Consider the following 17,568-nt stretch of genomic DNA (forward strand, 5'->3'; position numbering starts at 1 on the left):
ATGAATAATTAAATGATAATGTTATTTCGTTTCAGCTGTCCAGATGTGCAGGTCTTACTCTCTTACAGGTTGGTGCCTGTACTAAGAACTTATCCCAAAGCCTGGCTAAAGAAAGGTGTTAAGTTAAACACTTGTTTGAACTCGCGGGACAGGTAGACACCTTCTAAGCTTACCTCCTTTCTCTCACCGCGCCGCCGTAAGAGCTCCGTGTGTGAATTCATTCTCTCTGGGTGGGGAAGGAGGGAACCAGACTTGGTGCCGCACTCAGGCATGACTGCTGTCCTGTGCTTCCCAGCACCTCCTCTCACCTGGACGTGAAATCGGGTGTCGGGGTACTGGCATGCAGGCCGGGTGTCTCCCAGCCATGCCCCTTCTCTGAGAATCAATTACCTACTTTCCCAAAGACGGAAAGGAGAGGCCTCAGCGGCTCTTTTCCTATTAACACCCCTTGGACAGAGCTGATTGGATAGTGAGTGGACGCCTAATGCAAGAGGAATGAATCCATTGGCTGCTGTAGTAGTTCCCTGTAACCACTGTAACAATTTACAACAAACTTGGCGGCTTAAAACAACAGGAACTTATTCTCACAGTTCTTGATGCCAGGCCTCTGAAATCAGTATCACTGGGCTGAAATCCAAGTATCAGCAGAGCTGTGGTCTCTTCACAGGCTCTAGGGGAGAATCTGTTCCTTATATCTTTCAGCTCCTGGCAACTGCAAGCATTCCCTGGCTTATGGCTGCATCACTCCCATCTCTGCCTCCATCTTTTCTGCCTGTGCCCCATCTCCCTTGGCCTTGCTCTGATATGAATACATACGATTGCTATTAGGACCCACCTGAATAATTCAGGATAATGTCCTCATCTGAAACCCCTTAACCTAATCACTTCTGCAGAGACCCTGGTTCCGTATAAGGTGACATTTACAGGTTCCAGGGATTGGGAGGTAAATCACTTGGTGGAAGGAAGGACATTTTTCAACCTACCCCAGCTGTCCATGCACCAAGCAGACTTTCTCTCAATATTTCAAACTAAGAAACACAGAAAGTATAGTGGATGGTAAAAGCTTGAAGTAAATAACTATTTAGAGTTAGGTTTGTAGCAGCCTTTTTCAGCAATATGCTCTCTGATGAGTAAGCAGAGAAAACTAGTTGGCAGAGAAAATCAGGAAAATGGAGTGGAAGCAGAGGGGGCCCACTGTGAGGTTTGAGAGAGAGAGATGGAGGAAAGTGCTATCTTGGCCAGAGAGTCTCCTGCCCCCCCCCACCCCTGCACACACACACTTTCCTTTCCCTAACCTCCTTTACTTGAGCTACACTGAGTATCACTGACATGGAGTAACCAAGATTCTTGGTTCCAGCTATAACCTTGGGCAGATGCCCACTTATTTCAAAGGCGCAGTCCCTCACCTGCAAAATGGGTATAATAGTAGTACTTATCTTGCAGACTTTGAAGATAAATTACTTTCAGGATCTGATGCCTGGAGCAAGAAGAGGGTGCAAGAAGGTCCTGTGGCAGCAAGTCAGTGGCTTTCTGAAGCTCTGCAGAGGGAGAGCTTTTAGAGAGTTGTATGTTTATCAGGTAATATTCTCTTGTAAGCAACAGAAATATTTCCTAACTAAAACAGAGATGGGAGTTATTTGAAAGATGTTGAATATCTCAAACAGTTAAAGGGAAAGCTGGCCGGCCAATCCTCAGGAAGTACTTGAAGACTAGCAGCTCCAGGGTCCCCAGAGGCAAGAACTCAAGAGAAATCTCTCCAGCAGGCTGCTTTCAGGGTGACTTAGTTCCAACTACAAGCTTTCCATCAAATTCAAGTTCCTGGTGAGAGCAGCTGATTGGCCTGGGTGGGGTTCTATTCACCTGCCAGGAATGAAGGGAGTTGGCCCTCTGATTGACAGTCCCAAAGACATCTTGCTGCTTCTACTGCTGGGCTTCATCAGGTCATATCTGGGAGAGGGATCACCAGCTCTGTGGAGCAAGAATGGGTCCTATTATTTGTAAAAACAAAAGTATTTTCAATTACCCAGCTGTCAGTAATTTTACAGTCTGAACTTTTCATGGTTTCCCCAAAGGGACTAGGATTTTGCCCTGGGCTTTCACAATTCTTCGAGATGAGGGTGGGGGGTAGATGTCAAAACTTATCACTGAAACCTTCACCAAGGGCCTATCTGCCCCATTCTTTTTCCTCCCGCAGAGTGTTTTTCCCCTGCCCCTGTTCAGAATCCAAATGCCCAACATCCTCCTGCAGACACAAATTCCATGGCCAAAGTCCCTCTGTGTGCTGGAAGAGGCAGCTAACAAGGGAAAGAGTAAAGTGAGAAGGAACAAGTGATGATGGGAGGTAGCCAAGGAAGCTGCAGGGAATGTGATCCTGAGTGGGCACATTGGCCATTGACAGTAAGGGGCCTTTGTGCCCAGATGCAAGGAGTTAAAGATGGGGAGAGTGTGGATGGGTTTTGAGATGGGAATCAGAGCGCCTTCCTGCCTCTCTGCCTCTTGTCTCTGAGCAATGGAAAGCAAAGTCATTGGCTGAGAAAAGGTAGGGTCATGTTGGGAGCTGCGGGAGCAAGAAGTGTGAAGCAGCTGCTGGGAGCTAAGCACATGGCCTTGACGCTAGAACCTGGAGCACCACTGGCCCCCAGAGGGGTGGGGCAGTTTGCAGCAGTGCAGGAGAGGAACCTAGAGCTGGAAGCCAGGCAACTATTAACCACAGTTCTGGAGGAAAGTGGAAACATTTGAAGGTGTCCCTGGAAGCCTGTGCAAGGCTGTGTCTGAGCAGAAAAACCACGAGCAATGGTGGGGACACTGACAGATGGGACAGCACTGTCACCTTCCTCCTCTCTCAAAGCACACTGTCTTCTCATCAGTCCTATTGCTCTCCATGGCAAAGCGGTGAGGTGGACAGGGCAGGCACCAATATTCCCATCTTCTGTATGCATAAAGTAAGTTTCCAAAGTTGAGAGTCTTGCCCCAAACCACCCAATTTATTCGGTGCAGAGACAAGGCTAACAGCTGTTATGGTGGAAAAGCTCTCTTCACATGTGTTTTGCAGGGTGAGGGAAAACACTGAGACTTCCAGAAATGACATAGACTGTCTTCTGAGCCCAGAATGTGGCCCCAAAGAGGTCAGGCAGGGCGACTGTCCTCCACCAGGAGACAGTGGGAGTGAGTGAGTCAGCTCCTCCAACCCCGGAGTTATCAGTTTATCTCGTTTTCCACGTGACACTCTGTCTCCTTTCTTCTGACAGCACCCACGACACTGCAGTTCTACCCCAAACTGCACGCTCAAGACAGAAAATGATTGCTGGAGGCCAAGGCCACATCTGTCAGTGATGACAGGCAGACCCTCTGTCCTTTAGCACAGGGACATAAATGTCAAAGGCACTTAGGCCGGCTCCTTCCAGATGCTCCTGCCATCCCAGATGCCCCCGACAATGATGCTGGCCCAGACCAGTCACTCCATGTCACAGCCGTCATGGGAATGATCCCTGAGAGCCGACACTTGGCTCCCTGCTCCCAAGAGCTGGATGCTGTCAGTATTGGTATGTGGAACATTTTGTCTGAGGGACATGCTGGCCTGGGTTGAAAGTAATTCCCATCAGCTCAGAACTGGGTGGTCTGTCACAAGGTTATTTTTCAGTTCGATCTAAACTCAGGAAATCTTTCAGAGTGAGAGCTGGTATTTTCAAAGGTTAATAAGCCTGTCAGATACTTCTTCCATGAGAAAATGTGGTGCATCTGATTCCCTGACTTGCATGCGGTCCCCAGATCGGGGCCTGCGTATAATTTCACCTCAGAGTCAGGACTGCAGTCTCCTGAGGATGCCGGGGCCTGGGCCGTATGGGAGGGCCAGGGGCTGGCAGATGCACACGCATGTCACTGCAACGGGAAGCCAGAACCAAAAGGGCAGAATGTATGCTCTTAGGGTGTCCTACGTGCGTGTGCCTGTCTGTTGTGCTCTTGCAGTGTGTGTGTGTGTGTGGCTGCATGTGTCATACAAATGTGTGTGCATGTGTTTCTGTTTGCCTTGGGGGCATGCATACGTGTGTGTATGTGTAGGTGGCCATTTGTGTGCACATAAGTGCATGTGTGTTCAAATGTGTGTAAGCATGCATGTGTATGGTGAGCACGCCTGTGTGTGTGTGTGGTCTTGGGTGTGTGCAGATGGACATGCATGTGTTCATACATGTATATTCGGCCTGGGAATGGGGGCACATTAATAGTGAGAGCTTCAGAATCAGAAAGATGTGGGTTCACCTAAAACACCAATCCAAAAGAACCTATGCACCCCAATGTTCATAGCAGCACAATTTACAACAGCCAAGTGCTGGAAGCAACCTAGGTGCCCATCAGTAAGTGAGTGGATCAAAAAACTATGGTACATTTACACAGTGGAATTCTATGCAGCAGAGAGAAAGAAGGAGTTCCTACTCTTTGCAGCAGCATGGATGGAACTGGAAAGCATTATGCTAAGTGAAATAAGCCAGGCGGTAAAAGACAAATACCATATGATCTCACCTTTAACAGGAACCTAATCAATAAAACGAACAAGCAAGCAAAACATAACCAAAGACCCTGAAATTGAGAGCAGGCTGACAGTGACCAGAGGGAAAAGGGCAAAGGGTTTGCAGGAACAATTATAAAGGATACATGGACAATAATGGGGGGGTGGATACAGGGGAGGGAGGTGGGGAGGGTTACGGTGGTGGGGAAGGGTGGGGGGAAAAGGCAGAAAACTGTACTTGAACAACAATAAAAAAAGAAAGAAAGAAAGATGTGGGTTCAAATTCTAACTCCACAGCTTATAAGCACATGAGCTCTTGCACTCACCACCCTGGCTTTCTCCTCTCCAAGACGGGATGATAAGAGCTTCCACACAGGACCGGGGTGAGGGTCACAGGCATGAAGAAGATAGCACCTTGGCACACAGTCCCTGCCCACCGAGTGGTTGATAGATTATAACTATTACTGTCATCACCATCAGCAGCATCCTTGTCTCACCTTATTCCCAGGAGTTGTGGCATGCATTCATCTGTCTCCTGTAAAACCCATCCAGGGCTGCAAACATTTCAGATGGAAATGAACTGACTTAAACTAGCAGTCCAGAGAAATAGTGACCAGACCAACTCGCCTCGCCCCCTGTGAATCTGGCTACATCAGTAAATCACAGTTTCCCCATCTGCTAAATGGCACTTGTAAACATCCTTTCTTAATGAGTTTCTTTCCACACTGCTAGGTCTTGTAGAGATTAAAGTAATCAAATGGCTGTTGGCCACCTTCTGCATACCCAACCCAGGCATAAGCTCGTGGAAAATATGAGAAGAGAATGCCCATATTCCTGACCCAGTGGAATTGACTTATTTTTTTTAAACAATTAAACAAGAGAACAAACAGGCGTATTTAGGTATAACTGGAATACCATAAATGGCACATATTTATAGCATGTAATTTGATGTTCTCACCTACGTACACACCATATCTCCACCACCTCGACTGAGAGAATGAACACACCCATCATACAGAATGTGATCGCTTCCTCCCATTCTTCCCACACAGCTCCCTCCACCAGTCAGCCACTGCTTCCTTTCCCTTCAGATTAGTTTGAATTTTCTAGAGTTTTAATTTAAAAGACATCATAAGTATGTATTTCTCTTTTTGTCTCATTCCTTCACTTAGCATAATCATTTTAAGGTTCATCCATGGGGTCACGTGTGCCAATTACTTGCACTGCCGAGCGGTACGCCATTATCTGGGTGGCCCGTCATTTGTTACCCATTCACCTAGTGAGGGGTTTGGGTTGTTTCCAGTATCTGGCTGTTACAAAACAAAACAAAACAAAACAAAACAAAACAAAAAAATCTCCTGTGAACATTCGTGTACAAGTTTTTGGACGTATGTTTTCAGTCCTCTTGGGAAGTTTCTAGAAGTGGGATGGTTGAGTCATATGGTAGGTGCATATTTAACTTTTAGAGAAACTTCCAAACTGTCTTTTAAAGTAATTGCACCACACTGCACCTCCACAATGCATGAAAGCTTTGTTTCCTCACCATCCTCACCGCCTCCTGATGTGGTCAGTCTTTTTAGGTTGATCAGTTTTAATAGGGATGTTGTGGTTTTCAGTTTGCACTGGCTTGGTGACTACTGATGTTGGGTGCCTCTTCATGTGCTTATTTAGGGTTCCTGTATCTTCTTTGGCAAGTTGTCTGTTCAAACCTTTTGCCTATTTTTGAAGTTGAGTTGTTTGTTTCCTTATTATTGAATTTCAGGAATTTGTGTATATTCTGGTTTTAAAAGTTTCCAAATATTTTTTCCCCAGTTTGTGACTCACCTTTGTATTCTCCAAACAATGTCTTTTAAAGAGAACATTTTAATTTTGATGAAGTTCGGTTTATCAATGTATTCTTTTATGGGTTGCGCTTTGCCTAATCTAAGATCCCCCAAATTTTTCCTGTTTTCTCCTAAAAGGTTCATAGGTTTACACTCCACATTTAGGTCTATGGTCCATTTTGAGTTAATTTTTTAAAATTTAACATGAGGTATGGATTGAAGTATATTTTTGCATATGGATACCAATCGTTCCACAATTATTTGTTAAAAGACTATCCTTTCTGCACAGAATTGCCTTTGTACTTTTAAAAAACATCAGTTGTCCATACATGTGTGGGTCTATTTCTGGAACCTGTTCTGTTTTGTTGATCTATTTTTATGTCTTTATGCCAATACCCTTTTTTTTTTTTATTACTATGGCTTTCTAATAAATCTTGGTATCAGGTAGTTAGTTCTCCAATTTTGTTCTCATTTTTCAAAGTTGTTTTGGCTTTTTATGTCTTTTTAATTTCCATATAAGTTTTGTTTTATTTTTAAAGATTTTATTTATTTATTTTTAGAGAAAGGGGAAGAGAGGGAGAAAGAGAGGGAGAGAAACATTGATCAGTTGCCTCTTGCACACCCCCAGCCGGGGACCTGGCCTACAAGCCAGGTATGTGCCCTGACCAGGAATTGAACCAGTGACCTTTTGGTTTGTGGGACGATGCCCAACCCATGGAGCCACACAAGTCAGGGCTCCATATAAATTTTAGAATCAGGTTTTCAATTTTACAAAAGTACTGCTGGAATTTTGAATGAGATTTGACAAATCTAATGTTCCCTTTTTTATTCTCCTGATATTCCCATTATATGTATGTTACACCTTTCAAGTTAGTTGTCCCACAGTCCTTGGATATTCTGTTTGGTTGTTTTTAGTCCCTTTTTGTCCTCTTTGTTTTTCCATTTTGGAAGTTTCTGTTGACATATACTCAAGCTCAGAGATTCTTTCCTCAGCCGTGCCCAGCCCACTGAGTTCGTCAAAGTTATTCTTCATTTCTGTTACAGATATTTTTTAATTTCTCGTATTTATTTTTTCTTAGAATTCCCATCTTGCTTCCATTCTTGCGTGCTTTCCATTTATCCATTAGAGCCCTTAGCATATTAATCATAGTTGTTTTAAATTCCTCTTCTAATAATTCCAACGTCCCTTCCGTATCAGAGTCTAGTTCTGATGCTTTCTGCCTCTTCACACTATGCTTTTGCCCTCTAGTATGACGCCTTGTAACTTTTTCCTGATAGATGAACATGATGTACCGAGTAAGAAACTGCAGCAGACAGGCCTTTGGTGATGTGGCGATGAGGGTGGAGGCAGAGGACGTGCTCTGCAGTCCTGTGATTAGGTCTCAGCCTTTTAATGACCTTGTGCCTCTGTGAACTTCACATGTGCTTCTCAGGTTCTGCCCAGCCCTTAGGTGGGACAGGATGGCTAGCTGGGGCCAGAGGTGGGTATTTTCCTTCCCCCAGGGCCCGTAGGCTCTGGTAAAATAGATTTTCTGAAGGCAGGCCTTATTAAGAAGAACAGAGAACTCGAGCATATTTCAAAATGGTTCCTTCCCCGCTCCCCTGCAGGAAGTGTGAGGGGATATTCTCTGCCTGTCACTGTGACAATGTGGTCCAGCTCCTGGAGATAAAATTCACAAAAGTCTGAGATTCCTCCTAAGACTGGGACCCCTGGAATTTTGCACCCCCATACCTGTCCACATTGTTTCCAGCGATTCACCCATTACCTCTCTGATTCTCCCTCCGCCGCACTGGCTCCTGCAGAGGCCTCTCTCCTGCGTTTCTACTGCTGTGAGTTTTGAACCTGCGTAGCCACCTCTCTGTCTTTCCAGTGTGGTGGGTGGCAGGTTGCCTTGTGGCCTCACTTCTCTGACAGACCTGAGAAGAGTTGTTGATTCTCTGTTTGTTCAGCTTTTTATCTGTGAGGCTACAGAGGTGACTTCCAAGCTCCTCACACGCTGGACTGGAAATATATTAGGGCTTTATTTGTCCAAACAGTTCATAATCTTTTTTTCCTCTCTTCTGCTTGTATACAAATTAGTTGAGCATTTTTCATAATCCATTTTATATCCTTTGTTGGCTTGATATATTTATTTTGATAATTGTTTTAGGATAGTACGTGACACAGCATACTTTCAAGTGATATTAGATTGTTTCACCTATAAGAACCTTATAGTAGTATACTTCTGTTTCCCCCTCAGCTCTTCATGCTATTTTATCATATATTTTACATATATGCAATGTATGTAATATATGTGTGTGTACATATCCTCAATGAATTACTATTTTTGTTTAAACAATTATTTTTTTATTCTAATGGATTTTGTTTTTTAGAGCAGTTTTATGTCTACAGAAAAGCAGCAGAAAGCAGAGAGTTCCCATAGACTCCCAGTTTTCCCCCATTATTAACATTTTGCACTTGTTACCATCGATGAACCAGTCTTTATACAGTTTTTAAACTGGTGTTCACAGGTCACACTACAGTTTGGTCTTTGCGCTGTGCACCTTCTGTGTTTTGATAAATGCGTAACGCCAGGCATCCACCCCCGCGGCGTCATTCAGAATAGCTTCACTGCTGAAACCGTGTCCTGGGCTCCTACTCACCCCTTTCCACTCCCCCGAACCCTTGGCAACCTCTGCTTTTTTCTAGAATGTCATATGGTTGGAATCATAAAGTGTGTGGCCTTTTTAGACTGGCTCCCTTCCCTTAGTAATATCCATTGAAGATTCCTCCATGTGTTTTTGTGACTTAATAGCTCATTTCTTTTTATCACTGAGAAATGTTCCATCATATGGATGTACTAACATAGTTTGTTTATCCATTCAGCTGTTGAAAGACATCTTGATTGCTTCCAATTGTTGGTGATGATGAATAAAGCTGCTATATGCATTCATATTCAGATTTTTTGTGGATGTAGGTTTAATTGATTTAGGTAAATACTTAGAAGCATAATTTGCTGGATCACAGAGTGAGAATATGTTTAGTTTTGTAAGAAACTGACTGCCAAACTGTTTTCCCAAGTGGTAGTACCATTTTGCATTACCAAAAATTATTGTCTAAAGATTTAAGTAATAAGAAAAATTGTATATATTTTCCAATGTATGCCTTTTCCAGTGCTCTTCATACATTTGTGTAGATCGAGATTTTTTTTCTAGTCCTTAGGAGGTGCTTTGGGTTTCTGTCCAGTGCCCAACTCTGCGGAGTGAGGGAACACCTGTTCTCCTGGGATGACACTAGGTGGCGCTGTGGGACCGCTGTCAGGATCCAGACCTCAGGTGTTAGATCCTCCCAGGACGCTCAGCCCAGAGGAGCCTTCCCCACCTGGCCCTCTGTGGAGCTGGGGCAGCAGCCTCTGTTTTCAGCTTTTCTCCGAATGACATAGTGTGTCCTCCCTTTTCATGCAGCTTCTTGGTTCCTTTTTCACCAGCCCTGCTGACAGACAGAACCTCCACCCTCCCTTCTTCCTGACAGAGACAAGAAGTCTCCCAAGACAGGAAGTGGTGGAGAGTGCACAGGAGCTCGTCCTGGGAGTGAGGGTGATGATGCTGAAGGCCCCATCTACCTCCTACCTCCTACGTGCCCAAGCCCACACCCAGGCATCCAAGCTTCTCGTCCTGGATGCTTGGTGATAAATGTCTGCAACCCTGTCTGTGGGAAGACTTCCTTTCTAAAAGAGTCTGTTCAGTAGAGCCAGAGAGCCAACACTCCTCCCATCTGACACTTAGGCACCCCAGTTATGCCCAGAGGGATTTGCTGTGGGCCTCTCAGTGTGGGGTGGAGGAGACAGTGTGACCAAGAGACGTCAGACCTGGAAGGCAGGCTCAGCCTCTGCAAACCGCATGAGTTAGAACCAGAGTCGGCAGGTAACTTCTCTAATGCTTGTCTGCAAAGTGGGGAGCTTAACGCCTGCTGACTGGGTTGCAGTGAAGAACACATGAGTGTGTCTTGTGGAGGCACTTTGTCCACTGGAGAGCTCCGGGCACCTGTGAGATGTGGTTATCACAAAACGATAACAAGCTTGGACAACCTTGGGATGTGGGCAACATGGCTGGTATGGTCAGTGTGGCCAGAAAGCCCCAGAGGTGGGTAGAAGGGAGGGCTGGGCTTTGAGCCAGCTGGCTAGGATTACGGGACTGGGTTCACAGGAGGACAGTGATTAGAAAGTGGGAGGTGAGTGGGGCCTGGTCCGCAGGCTGGAAGGAGAGGACAGAGCCAGGTGGGGAGACCTGGGTGCCAGGCTACTATATCTGAGCCAGTATTCCAGCCATTGGGGAACTTTTATGCAAGAAGGGCAGCCCTTGGAATGACCCCTCCATGGCAGTGGTGACAGGAGAGGACGGGAAGCCAGCCAAGAGGCTATTGTAATCAGCGTGCATTTCACTGTGTTGTTCATTGTGATTTTGGAAGCACTGGCTCCTCTAACTTTTCCAGACCATTGAAATGGGCTGGAGAGTTGAGGCTCACTCAACCTTTCTGTCTCTGGTGGACAGAACTGGCCAGGCCACAGCACATAGCACTTGACAGATGACCCAGGGCTGATCACACACGTGTTCCTGTCTGTACTGACACCATGAATAGTGTCCCTAAGGCTCCACCTCCTGCTCCCCAGTGAGGCAGCGAGCCCAGCTTAGGACTGAACTGTCTCAAGGAGAGAAGCTGGTTGTAGAACCCATGGCAGAGCCTCCCTCCCAAACTCACACCCCACTGGGGGAATGAATGTATGGGGGACAGGGCCACCTCCACTCTGAGGGAAAGCCATGCAGACCACAGGGCCACATGGGGTGTCGATGTGCCACCGGGCTTTATCTCCTCTGTCACACACCAGAAACAGAGGGTGCTGCAGCCGGCCAGCCCTTCCCACACAGGGTGCAGGGACCTGCTTCCTTAGTGTCTCCCTCCACAGCAACCTTATCACCAAGCCTTGGAGCAATCGGCCAGGAGACCTTGGCCGGCCAGAGATCTGGGCAGTAGGCACTTCTGTTGGGGGGTGAAGGGAGCACCTGAAATCACTTTCTTTTCCCTGCCTGTGGCTGGTAATCTTTCTGAAATATCAGCGTTCATGGTTCCTATCATTGCTGGTGGCTTTGGGTGGAATGTCCCTTGAATGCTAACTCTGAACCTCAGCAACAGAACAACCGCAGGAGGAGCAGAAGGGCAAGGCATCAGGAGGGGCTGGGCTGGCCTGAAGAGGGATGTGGGGGCTGTCACTTTGGAGGAAAGCTCAAATCTATTTAATTCCATGCATCCTGGGGGCAGAGAAAAAGGCAGAATCTGGGATGAAGGGAGTCTTGGTTTGCTGGGTTCTGGCTTAGGAGCTTTATGTTCTGAGATCCAGGAGTGACTCCCCATGTTGCACAATTGTCCCCTCCCCATGGTAGCCTGGCAAGACCTTTGAGCCAGAGAAGAGGCTGAGAAGCCAACCCCCCACCCCACCCCCATGTGCCCTCACCAGCCTCCTAAGTGCTTCGTGCTCAATATTTCCATCTGTAATATGGGAACAACAGTACACGAAGGCATGGGGTTGTCATGAGAACTAATGAGTAGATGTAAAAGAATTGGAAAAGGGCCACACACCATTTAGTGAAGGTGGTATTTTCTCCCCCGTGGAAAAAAGAAGCAGTATCTTCTCACTACATACAACTAAAACCTCAGTCCCCAGAGCTAAGGGAATCCAAGAAATAAAGCCAAAAGCAAACCTGGAAAGCAGTGGCTGGAATTCTCAGGACAAGGCCTTTGAAGTGAGGACCCTCCCTCCCTCCGAGGACTCTGGCAGCTCCCCGAAAGCAGGCCTGATGAAAGGGAAGACGGGCTCTGTTGTGGTTTGACACACGCCCCAGATGTCAGGTTGCAACTCCATTTGGCAATTAGCTCTCAGAGGGGGCAGCTGTGTGGAGTGGAAAGGGCCCGGGTGTGGGATCAGGTCCACAGTGCCAGTGCCAGCCATGCCCCACACATGTCACCTGTGCCTCCACTCCTGTGTGGGTGGAATGAAGGTGATTCCAGCACAGGTCTCCTTCTTAGGGTTACCAAATTTAGCAAATGAAAATATTGGATGCCCAGGTCAATTTGAATATTGGATAAATGCAATCCTTGGGACATACTTATACTGGAAAAACTATGTGGTATTTATCTGAAATTCACACTTGACCATATGTCTTGTATCTTATCTGGCAACCCTACTCCCTCAAGAGATTTTACAAGGGGTCATCTGGGCGAAAGGGCTTTGAGTGTAAAGGCTTTGAAAGAACCGGTTGGGAGGAGTTTTGGAAAGATGGTGGACAGTAACTTCAGCAACCAACAAGGTCATTTAAAAACTCCTAAGGCCTCTACCCGCTTCCATCCCTGCCCCCACTCCAGTGGGATTTCTGTGTCTCCAAAGGGTCCCCCTGCTTCCCCAACCCCTGCTCCTTTCTGGCTTTCATGGAGTCCCACCTCCGCCCACCCCCAGGGTCCTGAAGAAGCTCACTTGGGTTCTTGGAGGCTGCAGTCATTCTCTGGTCTAGGTCCTGCCCACCATGGCTAGTGTGAGTTTGCTGTGGCTTTGCCCTTTCAGGAATGTGTGAAGCGGTGGGAGGCTCCAAAATCCATTCAATAGCCCTGGCTGGAGTGCATGCTGTGACGTGGAAGCAGAGACTTTGGACAAGCTGCTTCTCGTCCCTGAACCTCAGAGACCTCATCTGCACAATTGGAACGATGCTACCCTAGCTCATCATTGAGATAATGCCAGTAAAGCACCTAATACGGTGCCAGGCACTCAGTGGGCGCTGAGTAAGTGTACCTGCTAGTTACCTCTACCACCTGCTCCATGGCTGGCCCTGCACCACACCAGCCAGCCTGCTGGCAGGCACCCATGTGCTCTGAGGGAAGGCTCTCCCTCGCCGTTACCGCCCCCCACCTTTTTTCCACACTCCGGGAATCCCAGGCTGCCGACCTTGCTAGCGTCTGTCTCAAGGCCCATCTGTCTGCCCTTCCCAAACTTTGCTGGAAATGCTCTCTTATGACGGGAATTTGGTCACCGTCACTGTTGCCCAAAAGCAGCAGAGAATCAGAGGAACTCGGCTCACACTGCAGGTGTGCCTCAGTCACTGCCCCAGCCCAACCCCTTCCCTCCCCGAAGACCTTCCCGAAGTCCCGCCACCTCAAGGAAGCAGAGCAGGTACCTGAGTGGAGCTCTCTGCTGGGTCCCTGTTGGGACCCCAAGTGGTCGTCAGGACAAAATGTACTTGGAGATGGGGGACAGACAACAATGGAAGAAGGAGGACTCTCTGAGGAGTAGTCCAGACTGAGTGCCCCGCTTCGAACGGCAGGATTGAGAGTCAGGATCCCGGGGCCGCCCTTTGGCCCCACTGGGCTGCACTTTCTCCTCTTGTCGGAAGGAGGGACTAACGCCCACGAATTACTCACTCATTCATCCAACACACAGTCTTCTAGTGGGATGCGGGGAACACAGAGGTAAAGGACACATGCCTGCTTTTGTGGGCCCCTAGGCCCGAGAGAGGGACAGAAATGAGGTGGACACGACGCAGGTAGGGGGAGCCAGGACGCGGGGAGGCTGGGGCACTCGAATAGCATGGGGGATGGGCTCTCGGTGGTGTGTGAACAAATGGAGTCTGGAGAACACGTAATGAACACATGGAACAACAGGAGCGTTCACACCCCGCCGGTGGAAACGCCCGTTCCCTACGGACACCCGGACACCCACCGGGAGAGCGGTGCTCTCACCACGACCGACAGGAAGCCCAGGTGGGAACAGCCTGGAGGCCGGCAGGGCCGGATTGCAGCCCATTCACAGGTAGAAGCTACACCGCGAGGAAATGCACATGAGGTAACTACCTGCAGTAGCAACGACGACTCACACACACAGACTCATGAGTACATGCGGGATTCGATGTTACCGAGTTTAGAACAAGCAAAACAAAACTGTGGCTTTAGGGATGCGCGAATGGGCGTTACAAGGCTTCCAACCAAAACGCTGACTGTCGCCAAGTCAGAAGGGCCGTTTCCTGCACGACAGAGCTTCTTCACTGCGGGGATGTTGCGCGCACACATCCGCCCCCAGGGATATGCAGCAGTGTCTGGAGAAGTATCTGATTGTCATGACTGGGGGATGCGGGAGTGTGCGACAGGCCACCAGGCCACAGAGGCTGCCAAGCATCCTGCAACGAACAGGACATCCCCCCCCCCCCCCCCGCGCCCCTGCCCAAGGAATTATCCGGCAACGACAAGGGTGGTTATTTCACATACACCCTATACACTCTGCGTTATGTTTTACCTACTCCAAAAATAGTTACAGTGCGTGCAGTTTGGTGTTTGGGGGATCATCAGGGTCAGCCTTGGCCTCCTGCTGCAAGAAGAGCCCAGGGAACAGAGCTGTTCCCCCACCCTGCCCCCGCACCTTCCCCCATGGCATTTGAGATACCTGAGCAGTCCAACACATGTCCTCAACACACCTCTAAGAAACTGGAACCCGGAGGGGCTCCCCACGCCAAGGACAAGGGCCCTGTCCAGCCAGCAAGGTGAGTTCTCTGGACTCCATCCCCGGGCAGGTGCAGCAGAGACAATGAGGGCGGAGGTGGAGCTGCCTCCCTCCTCTCTGCTCAGGAGGGCCTGAGGGTCCAGGGCTTCATTGAGGCATCTAGGGGGTGCTGAGAAATAGATCTTTTTGGTGCTAGGATTCCACGGGTAGGGACACCACGCAGACAAGTTCTGAACTTTTACACCCCAGGATTAGTAAGGAAGGGCAGCGGTAAGGGGTACTGGAATTCAGCTTACGACCTGGGTTTGAATCTAAACTTGCCAGTTTTAAGTGGTATGACCTTGGACAAGTTACTTAATCTTGTTGAACTCAGCTTCATCATGCACAAAAAATGGAAATAGCTGTATCTCAGTCATAGTGTTGGCAGAAGGAAAGATGAAATAATGTAGATAAGATGGCTTGACTAGCACGAGGGCCCAGGAGCAGCTATTAAGTGGTAGCTATGACTGGGGCAGCTTGGAACCACCACCACCACCCATACTGCATAGTGTGGCGGGCAGTGGCCACGTTGAGCCCTCCGACCTGTTCTGTCACCTGCAGTGATTAAGGCCTCTTGTGTCCTCTTGGTTTCCCTGCTAATGTCCCTTGGTATTAACGGATTTAAAAAGCTATTGGCCCCTTTATGGAACCAAGAGAAGGAATTTGGGTCCAGGCCTAAGCCAAGGCTTTGGAAAAGAGCTAGTCCTTTCTTGAACATAGATGTAAAAACTCTCAACAAAATATTAGTAAACCAGATTCAACAATACATGACAATGTTTACATACCATGACCAAGTGTATTCATCCCAGGGATGCAAGGATGGGTTGGCTGATTAGTTTACAACTTGTGAATTAATCAACATAATATATCACATTACCAAAATAAATAAAAGACATACAATTATCTTAATAGATTCAGAGAAAGTGTTTGACGAAATTCAGCATCCTTTTATAATAAAAACTCTCAATAAAGTGGGTACATAGAAAGAACATATCTCAACATAATAAAGTCTATATATGATGAACCCATAACTAGTGCCACACTTAGTGGTAAAAGCTAAAAGCTTTACCCCTATGATCAGGAACAAGACAAAGATGGCCACTATCACCACCTCTATTCAACAAAGTATTGGAAATCCTAGTCAGAGCAGTCAGACAAGAAAAAGAAATAAAAGGTATCCAATCAGAGAGGAAAAAGTAAAACTCTCATTATTTTCAGATGGCATGATATTATAAATAGAAAACCCCCAAAGACTCCACAAAAAAACTATTAGAACCAAAAATAAATTCAGTAAAGCTGAAGAACATAAAATCAATACACAAAAATCTATTGCGTTTCTATACACCAATAATGAATGATCAGAAGTAGAAATTAAGGGGAAAATCCCATTTACAATTGCATCAAAAAGCATGAAATACCCAGGAATAAATTTAACCAAAGACATGGAAGCCCCATACTCTGAAAACTATAAGACATTGAAGAAAGAAAAGTGAAGAAAATACAAATATGTGGAAGGCTGTCCCTTGCTCATTGATTGGAAAAATTAAAATTGTTAAAATGTCCTTATTACCTAAATCAATAGATTCAATGCAATCCTTATTAAAATATCAATGGCATTCTTCTCAAACTATATAATCCTAAAATTATATAAAATCTCAATAAACCCCAAAATAACCAAAGAAATTTTGAGAAAGAAGAAAGTGGGAAGCATCATGTTCCTGATATCAAACTGTACTATAAAGCTACAATAATCAAAACAGTATGGTACCAGCATAAAAGCAGACATATAGACTAATGAAATGAAATACAGAGCCCAGAAATAAGTCCTCACTTACGCAGTCAATTAATCTGTGACAGAGGATGGAAGTATATACAAGGGGTTAAGACCATCTCTTCAACAGGTGGTATTGGGGAAGCTGGACAGATACATACAAAAAAATGAAACGGAACCACTTTCTTACACCATGTACAAAAATAAACTCAAAGACATAAATGTAAGACCTGAAACCCTAAAACTCCTAAAAGAAAACATTGGCAGTAAACTCTTGGACATCACTCTTAGCAATATCTTTTTTGGATATATCTCCTTGGGCAGGGAAACTAAAGGAAAAATAAACAAACGGGGCTACTTCAAGCTAAAAAGATTTTGCACAGTGCAGGAAACCATCAACAAAATTAAAAGAAACCTACTGTTTTTGACAACGTAATGAAAAAAGATATTTGCCAATGATACATCTGATAAGAAGTTAATATACAAAATATATAAGCAACTCGGCCATACTACCCAGAGCGATTTATAGATTCAATGCAATCCCTATTAAAGTACCCATGACATATTTCACAGATATAGAACAAACATTTCAGAAATTTATATGGAACCATAAACGACCCCGAATAGCTGCAGCAATTTTGAGAAAGAAGAACAAACCAGGAGGGATCACAATATCTGAAATCAAACTGTATTACAAGGCCACTGTAATCCAAACAGCCTGGTACTGGCATAAAAACAGGCACATAGACCAATGGAACAGAACAGAGAGCCCAGAAATAAACCCAAGTCTTTACAGTCGATTAATATTTGACAAAGGAGGCAGGAGCATAAAATGGAGCAAAAAATAGCCTTTTCAACAAATGGTGTTGGGAGATCTGGACAGCTATGTGCAAAAAAAAAAATGAAACTTGATCA

This window comes from Desmodus rotundus, chromosome 8, assembly GCF_022682495.2.
Source record: "Desmodus rotundus isolate HL8 chromosome 8, HLdesRot8A.1, whole genome shotgun sequence".
NCBI lineage: Eukaryota > Metazoa > Chordata > Mammalia > Chiroptera > Phyllostomidae > Desmodus > Desmodus rotundus.